The sequence below is a fragment of the Phascolarctos cinereus genome, unplaced genomic scaffold, assembly GCF_003287225.1.
Source record: "Phascolarctos cinereus isolate Bilbo 61053 unplaced genomic scaffold, phaCin_HiC Scaffold_726;HRSCAF=1367, whole genome shotgun sequence".
NCBI classification, from domain to species: domain Eukaryota; kingdom Metazoa; phylum Chordata; class Mammalia; order Diprotodontia; family Phascolarctidae; genus Phascolarctos; species Phascolarctos cinereus.
In genome coordinates, this window is record NW_027556098.1 from 99,519,176 (window position 1) to 99,532,645 (window position 13,470).

A 13,470-nucleotide genomic window follows, 5' to 3' on the forward strand; every position below is an offset into this window, starting at 1 on the left:
AAGTCAACCAACTACAGAGAAAAAAGCAAGATCTTGCAGGAATTGCCTCCTGCCCTCCTGCCTTTTCGTTTGTGTCATTGGGAGTTCAGCAGTGTTGGGGAAGTGATTTCTGTCTCTTAAGCCACATATTGCTGATGTTATCTTGTAAAAGATCAACTCACTAAGAATAATGTACTGTTTCCAGAAGAGAAATCCAGTTGAATTGTAGAAAGGATCAGGCCCATGAGCCCAGCTGAGCAGCATGAGGGACATCATGAAGAGAGAAAATGTGTGTGTGTGTGTGTGTGTGTGTGTGTGTGTGTAGGTATGTAGGCTGAGCCAATATAATAGAAATGCTAATTCTATCAATGTTAACTTCCTTATTCAGTGACATACCAGTCAAGCCACCAAAGGAACACTTTATAGAGCTAGAAAAAGAAAATAATGGAATCCACCTAAAGAACAAAAGCTCAAGAATATGAAGGGAAATGATGAAAAGAAGAGAGAAGAAAGAGGTCCAATAGTATCAGATGTCAAACTATACTACAAAGAAGCATTCATTATAGAGGAGTCTGTAAGTGGAATAGATTATGTATACAATATGAAGAAACAAATTAACATAGTATCCTAGCATGTGATAAGCCAAGAGATATCAGTTTTGGGGGTAAAAACTCAATATTCATCAAAAACTGATAAGAAAACTGGCAAACAGTCTAACAGAAGGCAGGCATACAATACCTCACGTTGTATATCAAGATAAGCTTTAAATGGGCACATGACTCAGAAATAAAAGGTGATGATATAGCATGCTTCAACCTCCACAAAAATACTTTTGTAGGGGCAGCTAGGTGGTGCAGTGGATAGAGCACCAGCCCTGGATTCAGGAGGACCTGAGTTCAAATGCAGCCTCAGACACATAACATTTACTAGCTGTGTGACCCTGGGCAAGTCACTTAACCCCATTGCCTAGCCAAAAAATAGAAAGAATAAAAAAAAATACTTTTGTATATTAGTGCCTGTACCACTTTTTAGCTGATAGGCATCCAATGAAGTCCCCCAGAGAAAGAGCTGTAGCTCCTGGTAGGGGATACTCCTGCTTTTGGCATCTGCACACTTTAGGGAATGGGTTCATCCCCAAGGTAAAAAACAAAAACAAAACAAACAAAAAAAACAAAAAAAACAAATAAACAAACAAAAAAGTAAACTTCTGTTCCCAGACAGGAGAAATAAAGTTCTTATATTTGCTGAGGAATTTTTTTTCATGGCTGCAATAGCAGTTAATTTCTATAAAAGATTACATAGTAACTATTTCAAAGAAATTGCCTACAACTATTCATCAACAAGCTTCTTATACCCTTCATTGCTGCCAGATTTTTTAAAAATAAAATTAAAAATTAGTGCTTTTTTGTTGGATGATAACTTTTTTATACTGCTCCCACCTGACCCACGGAGGCCCATTTATTTGCCATTGCTGGTAGAATCCCACCCTCCCAGGATCCAATTGATTTTCACCCTACTGAGGAACAGGTTGGCTCCTTTATTTCATCAGAGTCACAAACATGTTGATATAATCTAATCCGCTAGTACTCTTCTGATAAACTTGTCTTAATATGGACATCCCCCTCCAAAAAAAACACACACACACACACTACAACCTCATTAAAACACACCACAGGAAACTAAAGGAAATGTTCTAAACAGTGCTCTAGGTATTTTCAGTAAATTCTCTACAAGTACAGGACAGAGAAAGTGTGGCTGGGTATCACTTCTATAAAAATGACCTGAAGATGTTGTCAATATATTGCATCAGGCCAAAAGAGTTAGTGTTCTTAGGCTTCATGAAGGGTATAATAACCACAATGGGAGAGGTGATAGTTTACCTAGACTCCGTTGGTCATCAGATCACTTAATGGAATATTGCTTTTAATTCTGGGCCTCAGAATTTAGACTGAAGTCTGGATAAACTGTAGATCATAATGATAATGACAGCATGGAGGCCACGGCATAAAAAGTTAATTTGAAGGAATTAGAAACATGTAGCTTCAAGAAAAGATCTTTTTAGGTGGGCATGATAACCATCTGTAGTTGCCATGCCTATAGGATAGCATAGTATAATTTGGGTGAATCTAGGTTTCTGACCTGGTCTTCTTTCAAGAGGGTTAATTGCTTTTAGAGATTACAAGTTAATAATTTGTATAATATAAATGAATAATAATATTAATTAGATTAAAAGTCCTGCATCAAACTATCTAAAGTATTTGTCAAACAATTACAATGTGCCAAGCTGTGCTACACAAAGAAACATAAAAACAGTCATTTCCTTCAAAGAGCTTGTTCTAAATGGAGAGACAAACACTAAAATAACTAGATGTGTACAAGATGTATGCAGAACAGGGGGAATGTGATCTCAGAGAGACAGGCACTAGCAGCTGGGTGGGGGGCACCACCAAAATATTTTCCATCATCACTATGAAATTTCTCCTGCTGAAGATGGGACTTGAGCTGAGGTTTTTTTTTTTTTGTGAGGTGATCAGGGTTAAGTGACTTGCCCAGGGTCACACAGCTAGTAAGTATTAAGTGTTTGAGGCTGGATTTGAACTCAGGTCCTCCTGACTCCAAGGCCGGAGCTCTATTCACTGAGCCACCTAGCTGCCCCTTGAGCTGAGTCTTAAAGGAAGTCAGGGGAACCAAAAGGTGAAAGTGAGGTGAGAGAGTGCTCCAAACACATGGAATAAGCGGTGCAGAGATACAGAAACTAGATGTGGAGCACTTTGTGAGAAACAGCAAATAGGCTGTTGTGGATGGATTATAGAGCGTATAGAGGGAAGTAGAGTTCAAGAAGATTAGAAAGGTGGAAATGAACATTGAGAACAAGTTGTTGGATTTTAAAATGAAGAAACTATTGGTAACCTCTCTGTTGGGAATTACAATCAGGTGGTGGAGGTGGAAACCAGTTTGCTAGGGTTTTAAGAGTGAGTGTTTGGTAAAACATGGAGATAGTGATTATAGTCTGTATGTGTATGTATGTCTGTATATATGTATATACACACATATAATATTGTCAAGTCCCTAAATAAATCCAAGCCATGAGTTGAGGAATAAAGCGTCTTTAATTGAGATAATAGGGTAGCAAACCTACCGCCCCAGAGAATGTCCCAAGAGTGCAGAGCACAATGGATTTCTCAAACTAGAGGCCCATGGTAAAGGCTTTCGTATACTTAGGAGGCAAGGGGGAGGAGGCAGCATAAGGTGGGAAGGCCTGGACATGAGATCCCAGCCACCTCCACCCGTCCAAGCAAGGAGAACCATGTCATTATGGCTGTTTTGCCCTCCGTGCCAGGGATTTCAGTGGAAGGGGGCAAGGACATCAAAGGCCTAGAGCAAGCTTGAGCCAGGTTTCCCCCCACAAGGAAAGATCTCAGGATGGGACTTAAGTTCTGACTCACCTCAATCTAATCTCATTGTCTTAAGAGTAGGAATGCAAGGACATTACTAGAATTTTAACATAGGATGACTAAAACATTGTGGCAGTCTATATTACGATAAGTATTAACAATTTCCTGAACAATTGTCATATAATACGCATTGTTATATTAATATTATATTATCAAATACATATTATTTGTGTGTGTGTGTGTGTGCGTGTGTGTTTGTAATTTCTAGTAGTTTAGTTTAGCTGAGAAGGGGAGGAGAGACATAAGAATGAAAAATATATCTTTTTTAAATGAATAGTAGGAGTCCTGTGTTATCTTAATGGCCCAGTAGGGACAATAAGGGCAGCTGCAAACATATTGAGGCAGGAGATGGGGTAGGGAGCCAAAGCTGAAGTCCAGGGGGAAAACATTATAGAAAAGCAGCCACTAGAGGGTGGGAAGAGGGCCAGGAAGCAGGGAAATTGCTACAGCCACATTGACTCCCCTATGATAAGTGCAACAGAGCATTTCTTGTGAGAGTGTGGACCTGTTCAGCTGAAGTTAATTTTGGTGAAACTGGAAGGCAGAACTGCCATCATTCCATGGCATTAAAAATTCATGATCTCCTATAAGTAGAGGAAGGCTGTATACTGCCCAGAGCTCTACTGAACTTAAATCCTTTCTACTACTTTGGCACTGAGAACTTCTGTCTAACACTTCATTTATATGTTTTCCATTACTTTTTATACTCTACTGATTCTAGTATTGCTTCTTCTTCTGGTGCAAACCCTATCTTTTTCCTTGGACCTTTTTGGCACCTTGTGTCTTTGATAATGGGCCACTGGCTGACTCTTTATAACCAACCCAATGCTTGTGCTCCCTTCTTGGGAATCATCATTCTAAATGTTTGTGTAAAAATAACCTGAAGATGAGAATATGTTTTTCTCTTTCCTTGGGTCAAGAATTGTCAACCAGGAACCTGAGAGACCCTGAGCCCTAGCCAATGGCAAACACTGTCATTTGCCCTGCCAAGACAGGGAAGAACAATACAGCATTGACCTCTCTAGCATGAAGGTAACATCTAAAATGCTGAAAATGGCTCAGAGAACAATTTTGAAAACAGATAATGAATACTACAAGATTTTGCTGTGGATGCTTTCTTTAAAAAAAAAAAAGAACTTGAAGCATCAAAAGGCCATAATTGGAATTACCATTTGAATAAATGAGCACTTATCCTCCAAGATACATGATGTAGTAGATAGGGCCCTAGACTTCCACTCAAGAAGACCTGAGTTCACAACCTTTCTCACACATTTACTGGCTTTATGACCTTGTGAAAGTAATTTGACTTCTTCCATGCCTTAGTTTCCTCATCTGTGAAATGAGATGATTGGAATTGATTGTCTCTTTGGTCCCTTCCAACAATGAATCTGTGATCCTAGGAGCATATTATTAACTAGGAGCAGTATTATTAAGACTAGAGACTTAATTAATCTTTAACTTTTGTGGCCTTATCATTTCTGCTTATAAAATGGGCATAATTCATGGGGTCACAGACTTAGAACTGGAAGAGAACTTAAAGGCCAGCTCCAACCCCCTTATTTTATAAATGAAGGAACTGAGATCCAGAGAGGGTAAATACCAAAGGCCACACAGGTAGGAATAATAGAGCCTGGATTTGATTTTAATCTTCATATTCCAAATCTTATGCTCTCTTCTTTTCTAAGATTCTACTCTTCAGTCTCTTACAGGAAGCATTTATTTTGTACTTACCATGTTCCAGGCACAAGCAAAGTGGATGAAATATAGTATTTTGGTTAGCACTTACTATATGTGCTCCCTTGGTCAAGTCCATTAATATGAGCCTCAGTTTCCTTATCTGTGAAATGAGGGAGTTAGACTTGATGACTTCCAAATTCCTTTTCACTTGAAAGTCTACAGCCAGACTGGAAGAGAAAAACAAAAAGGAAGCAGTCTCTGTCCTTACAAGTTCACATTCTCTTAGGGAAACATTTACAGACCTAACTACTTACAAAAAATAAAGTAATTTAGTGGAACATATACTCCAAGGGGAGGGGATCAAAGAAATCCTCATGTTGCAGTTGGCACTTGAACCGAGCTGTGAATGAAGCTGGAGCTCCTAAGAGGGATAAGGAGGGAGTGCATTCCTTCAATGGGTGAAGCCTGTACTAAGGAGATAGGAGATCAGTTGTTATGTATGAGGAATAGCAGGAAGGCCTGTTTGGCTAAGTCTGTACTAGGTTCTATGCTAGATGCTAGTGATACCCAATCAAAAATAAAACAGCCCCTGCCCTCAAGGAGATGGACTTTCCTTTGAGAGCTGATCATGCCTATCTCTCAATTTTTTTAAGTACCTGCAGAGGTATTCTACTATTGTCATCTTCACATCTTATTTCTGCCTATAAAGAGGATCTCTTGAAGGGCATGAATTAATCATTATTCCACACCTATATGCTGTCTAGACAGCAACATGGAGAATGGAATGTAATTCTCTGGCAATCAATTGATTTCACATCGGCAGCAGTTTTTAGTCAGTCTCTACTACTTCTGTGATGATGTGGTAAAACATTTAGTTTCATTTCCTCATATCCTTTTCACTTAATCACATATTTAAATGCTTCGTTACTTCTAAAATATCATGTTTTCATCCCAAAGTGCTTACTCCCCCCAAGAATACAGATTGCTGCCTCTTACCAGATAGTTTTTAGTTGCTGGTATGGACAAAAATATGTCGCTGGCTTCCATTCTTCTGGTGGAAGGCCTCTTTAGTGTTACTTAGCTGTGGCCTTAAATATCATACATAATCATTTGCAAGGTGCTTACTTACTCAAGACCTTTCCAACTTGATAAGCCCTTCTGAGTCTTATACTCCAGTGTTGTAACTTTCAACAACCTATGGTCAACGATGTCACAGTGAAGCATCAGAGTAGGACCATGGTAGATGTTAGCTTTGTGCCTGACCATTTTGTCCACATAATCATGGTTTTACCTTTGTTGAATTTACTTTTTACCGTTCCAAAATATTTGATTTTGCATTGTATTTATTTTTATTTTCTTTAAAATCATTTTTAATATTTCCTGGAGTCCCTATTATCACATAAAATAGAATTAGAACTAGTGTAATTTGTTTTATTTTTATTCTGCTTTAAAAAGGTGCAAAGTCTAGAGGCAGCCTAACTTTGAAATTCTGCTTATTTAAAATGAAATATAATTCTATTTTTCTGTTATTCATTTATATTAATAATGTTATGCTTGCATTTTTGCATTGATAATAATTACTTTCATATTTTTTTTTTTCTTAGACTGAAGTCCTTCTCAATTGTGAGCTCCCTGAAAGTTATCCCCAGTTTAGGGCATGTTTTGTGTCAGTCTCCCCTCCAAAAAGCCACTCATAAGCCTCTACCAATTTCTTTTTACTGGACCAATAAGGAAAAACACAAATTCAAAATAAAATATATCTAGTTAAGTAGCTTAGTAAAATAAAGAAAAAGGAAATGCCACTCCCTCCCTTCCATAAGCAGTGCAGTATATTCTCCAACAAGTTACCACATCATGTATAGTAGAGGGAACAGCTAAAGGGGACATACATGGCCAGGGAACTCAAGAGGAGAGTGTATAACATAAAGAATATGTGTGGTGAAGCCATATGTGATAGGAACATCTATGGAAGGCCACATTTGTAGGGAACATACATGATAATGTATGCCGAAACATAGAAACTGACATATAGGTAGGGAACTTACATGAGTAAGGAACATATATACCTAGGGCAAGTAATGGGCCTGGGGTAGCATACCTGTTAAAATATCTGTCTGCTACCAATGCTGCTGTTTACTTCCCTACAGAGCCCCATGGTCTGTGGGTTTAGTGATAAACCATATTATACCATATTTCACGACATTATCACTACAGATTTTATGCCTTTTTTTTTTGCAAGAATGTGGGGTGTGACCATTATGTGAAGCATTTTGTAAAAAAAAAAAAATTGTGCCGCTATTACTTAACTATCTTTGATGCAAGATTAGGATGCACGTAACACTCATAAATCTACAGTAAAATTGAACACTGACAATGCACGTGCTCTGAGAATTCTAGGCTCTGGCTCACACTGCGTAAGAGATAAATGCATATCCACATGCCACTGGTAAATACATTGCTGCTCTGTTTACCTTTTAAGCAGCATGATGAACAGAATTATACTATGCGACGATTAGATGATGAAAGGTTATAAAAGAGTTTTTGGACTGAAAAAACAGGGTGTGATGATTAGGCAGTGAAATACAGTATCAGTTTGTGAGCTTCTTTCACAGGTCTTGTACAGTGCTCCTGTCTTGACCTGCCCTCTCCACTATAATGCTATTTGTTGGCATCTCTGCTGACCTCTGCCCTCCTCAAGGTTTTTGCTGCTATGATCTGCTGTTTCACTCCTAAAGCAAAACTGTTATATAATTTCACCATGGAACAGGAAAATTCACAATGCTTTTTGTTTTTAGAATTGGGCTATTTTAGCTCTTTTGAAGTTCAGACCAAAAGCATAGCCAGCCAGACAGTCAGCCAATCAATCAATCACAGAAGCTTTTGCAAAATTAGCTTATCTCTAAATTGCTTTTTTCTGCCTCAGTTGTCATTTTTGTAATATTCAAGTCACTGTTTTAGGATATATAACTGCCCCTTTAATTTATCTCCATGACGCTGAGTTCATAAAAACCATCTCAGGAGCATCACTTAGCAAGATACGGGGGATAGGAGCAGAGGTGGAATAAGTATTTAAACCAGGGCTAGAATTCCTGGTCCTTCTACTTTCCACTTTATGGTTGGCTCTTCACCTGTATGTTGTGTTTGCCCAACTGATTGTATACTCTTTGAAAATAGGGACATGTCTCATACTCCTCTGTTTCTTCAGTTTCTTATACGGTACTATCCATATAATAGATGATCATTGGAACCTTGTTGATGATGACAGTAGATAGTGATTGAGCTGGATTCTGTATGTATTTCTGCAAGTACTTAGGATACAATGTGCCTAACAAAACTCTAATGTCTCTTCCACTCCTCTACTAGAAAAAATGGAGAACTATGCTTCATCTGAATCCTGCTTTTTCTGAAGAGGGCAAAATAGGCTAAATAATTCAAATTATCTACTTACTGTTATACAGGGATTTTCAGTTGAAGAAAACGTGCAATTAAATTTAATAGTGTGTTGTTTTTTTCTCAAGGTGAAGCAGAGGAAAAAGTATGTAACCCTTAATAGGACTACCAGAGAAGCATTGAACTCCACACAGGGTCAGTCAGGCCAAAATGCCTCTACTGCTCTAGTGTAAAGGCTATCTTGTTCATACAGGGTCCTTGAGATCAGCTAAAGGTTTTTTGCATTTGATATCTGACGTAGAACACATTGATGCATGCTGGACACTGTATTTTCTTGTTACTTGGCAACAGTCCCTTCTTCCTCTTAGCAACAAGAGAGAAAGGAGGAGCCTTTTGAAGAGTGAAAAGACCATAGATCAGAAAAAGTGAGAGCCTTTCATATTTCCATTGTGTAGAGGGCATATTAGAGGGAGTTGGATAGGATTGCTGACTAGCATTATGAACGGTGCTTGTGATCCAGGTGTGTTTTTGCTGGTATTTAACCCTATTTTTATTTCAATTGCCTGCCTAAATAAAAATTTTCCCATTGGTACATTAGCTAACTGTTTGAAGCACAGAGGAATTGTCAAGCTCATATCCAACCTAACTCCTTCCAAGAAGGGAATCACAGACTGTGAAGCAATATCTCTTAGAAAAGAAACCTGTTCCCAGGAGACCACTTGTCCCATGGTAACCACCTAGAGCCTGAATTTCTCCATTTATTGAGGACTAAGAAGAACAGATAATAGGAGGAAAACAGGAATAAGAAAGTAGTAAAGGACAGATAGAATGATAGAATTTGACATTGTTTCTTTCTGAGGTTTAGAAAGAAGCCTTTAATCTTCCTGTCTTAGTTGTTCTAAATGAAAAGTGGTGTTTTTCAATGTAGTGTGAATCTACAAAAGACACTAAAATATGACTCTCAGGTTTTTAACCCACATTATCCAGGAGTCACTTTAAATCTTGTATTTGTAGAAATTGGCCTCCAAGTTGTCTTAAGTATATGGACTTCAATAATTTGAAAACCTATGATTTCACTCTTATAGTGCCCCACCCCTGCCCAGATAATCACTAGATGGCCAAATTTAGCTAGGTTGATAATCATACTATATGTGTGATGCCTAATTATGCTTTGAACAATTTTTTTCATGTTTATTAAGACATGTCAGAATTTCCACTGGCATAACTTTCGCCAATTTGGGGTAGCCTTGACCAAGATTAGGCATCAGTGGAGCGCTTAAGTACAGATGAAGTGATAATCATGAAGTACAGCTCTGACCATGTCACTCCCTTACTCAAAAAAGTTCTAGTGGCCCTCTATTGCCTCTAGGATAAAGTACCAATACCCTCACATTTAAAGCTCTTCTTAGAATACTTGCAGTCCATATTTCTTCTCTTATTAAACACAACTTCTCTTCATATGCTATTCATTCTAACTAAACTCATCTCTTTGCTGCTTCTCATGAACAATATTTTGTCTCATTTTGGTGCTATCTTTTGGGCCATTCTCCATTCTGGACCATAGGATCCTAGGTTTAGAACTGCAAAGAACCTTGTTGTTGTTCAGTCATGTCCATCTCTTCATGACCTCATTTGGGATTTTCTTGGCAAAGATACTGGAGTGATTTGCCATTTCCTTCTCCAAGAATGGACCTTAGATGTTATTCATTTTACTCCTCTCATTACACAGAAGAGGAAATGAAGCCTAGAGACAGTAAGAGATTTTATCTCTCTTCAAATTTCAGCTCAAGGGCAAACTCTTACGTGAGGTCTTTCTTGACCAATGTATCCACTATAACTGCTGTTCCTCTTCCCTACTCAAACCCCTTTACTTTGTTAAGTATTTTGTATTGACTCATCTGTGTACATGTTTTCCCTAATGGAGCATAAGTTCCTTGGGGAAGATGCTGTTTCACTTTTGTTTTAAAATCTTTAGCACCTAGCACAGTACCTGGCATATAGTAGGCCCTTAATGAATTTTTCATTACTTATTGATTGAAAAATAACTGTTTTCACACAAAATAACAGTACAATTACATCACAGTTTAGTACACGGGGAATAGTGTTTCATCCTTTAAATTTAAATAATTTTGAAATGTAGAGATGAGAGAAGAAGGGCTTGCAGAATAAAGACTACTTAATGGCTGGCAGGACAGATGGCTCAAAGTTTATTAAAAGAGCTATTACAAAGACTCAGTTTTCAGAGAATATCTAAATAAGAGTTCCAGAGTTTTTAATTATTATACAATAATAGAAAAAAGAGACTGTCACAAGCGTGGTGGGTAGGAAGAAGAAGTTCATTGGTAATATCTTCCAAAGAACAAAAAATTAGAGCAGCTTGTGATTGCTCAGGCATTGATGAAAGACAAGTGTTTATGAGACCTTTGAGCTTAATGGAGGGAAAAAAATATTTAATGGAAAAACTTATGCTGAGCTGGATTCTACAACATTGAAGAACAATAGTAGGAAATTCAAATAGGAAATACACCTCTCCATAGTTCAAAATTCTTTCATTGTCCCAGAAAATGGGTTTCACAAAGAAAGAAGAGTTTTATGTACCTCTTTCCAAAGGTGACTGTCACAGAGTAACAAAGTAACCTTGACCTATAAATGAAAGATGGCGATATTAGGAATTGCCTGATATATCTATATATTTATGTTGATAGATAGGTAGATCATACATGTATCATTAGATATTATAACTTAGATATAGATCAATATATGCCTATATGACTATGAGATGTTTAAAATGTTATTAGATTTATAGATTAAAATCCCACAAGGTTCTATATTATCTATCTATCTACCTATCTCTATGATTTCCCTACACTTCCTTCACCATTTTTTCTAGTGTCTCTTCATTTTCTATTATAATTTCTCTGTCAAGCAAATGCTATTATTTTTATTATTTTTATTTTATTTTACTTTTAATTTATGTAATAAAACACGATTTCCATAACATAGTATAGTAAAAAGATGATTGCATATGAAACTGAAAATCTATTATGTACAACTTGCTATTCCTTTTAAATATATAATAAAGTTATCATGTTAATTTCTTTTTTCCCTTTTTTAAAAATAATGTAGGAAATACTATTATTCACTGAAGCTGTTTGAGTTTTCTTGTCTTTGAGGTCCTTTGAAGGTGGTCAGAGATTTATCTATAAAACTAATAATCTTTTTAAATGTCTCATAGTCATTTCACTATCTTAAAACCACCCATATTTGCAACCAGAATACTGCACTTGTACAGTGAAGAGCATGTTTCTTCCACCTTAGTGTCCCAGTGGGGTCCATCACCAGTTGTCTTGACTTATGTCATGCCACTGGACTCCAATGACTCTGGAGGAGAGAATGAGGCTGATGAATTTGTACAGCCCTGCCTCACTTAAATCCAATTCGCTCACAAGTCAAAACATCACCCTCATGTTGTCATTGGTCCTCTTCAAGAAGGAAGGAGGAACAACAACAATAGATCATTGAAGGTGATCATAATCACCATAAGCCTACCTTACATTTGTTCAAATTGTTATCTACATACTTTCTTAGTTTTGTTATTAGATTACAAAGGACCAGGCTAAGAATCAAGAAATCTGGGTTTGAGTCTCACCTCTGAAACATAACTAATTCTATTACTTTGTGACAAATGAATGAACCTCAACAGACCAGGCAATGTTAAGATTTTTAACAGTCATCAATTTACTTGGTAGAGGGTGTTTCCTCACTGTGAGCTCCTTATACCAGTGAACTCACAATAGAGATAATGTAGATGTGTTTTTGTGTGTGTACATATACATATTTATGTATATATGTCATATATATGCTACCTAATGTCATACAATATCCTGTTTCCTCTCTATAGTCTGGCTCATTCACTTTCAAACTTAATTCAAAATAGCAAATCCAGAGGTTTTTCTTAGTTTGGGAGGGGAAGGATCGTTATTCAAACTTCCTGGGTCCTAGAAATTTTATGCTGGGTCCTAATCCTGATATAAAGGAAAGAAATTTTTACTTGGTACTCTAGCTCCTGAGGCCTTTTCTGTGCTTGTTGCTTAAACTAAATCAGACATAATGACGCTATTTAGTCAGTCAAAAAATACTTGTTAATTGGCTACTATGTGTCATGCTTTGGAAATACACATACAAATAACAGCAGTGCCTGCCCTCAAGGAGCAAACAATCTAATGGGAGAAAATAGCACACAAAAGTAAGCCAAAAAGCTGGAGTAGGGGGAAGGTATCCACTGAAGAACATGATGAGGTCCAAAAGCAGCCTAGCTGGTGGGAAATGGAGAGAAGACTAGGTTGATCCTCCTTATTGAATGGAGGCCCTGGAGGCCATGGCCCTATTTTCTTGTCAAAGTGTCCAATCTGGAGCAGAGGTACTGATGAAATGTGAATACCAGTAATACCAAATCTTACTGGATAAAGAGATTTCACAGTGATGGATTTCCAGCAGAAGAAAGATCCAAAGAAGTTTAAAAGCTGGTAGGAAATTGAGTCTTAAATATTGGGCATTTACTAAATGAGAAGGCAAAGGGAAGGATAGTCATAACATTTACTCAATTAAAGGCAAAAGTTGGAATAATCAAAATATCATAGGCCACCCACAAACCTGGACCACAACTCTCCCTCAAATGTATACTCTGTAGCACAGAATGTAGTTAGAGAAGGAAGGTAGGAAGTAGACACATACATGATGTTAGAAGTCAGGTACATGTATCGTTTAAAAATTTATGGCTGGAATTCAGGACTCAATCTCTTTAGGGAACTGTGGACATCACACATCAAATGTTGGGCAAAACTACTTCTCTGCTCTCTGCTTAATTTATGTTTTCATATGTTTGCATAAAATTGCTCTTCTGCTACTCTTGGAATGCTGAAGCAGTATCAACTTCTTTTAGCAGAGAGTCACCCTTAGAAGGACATTA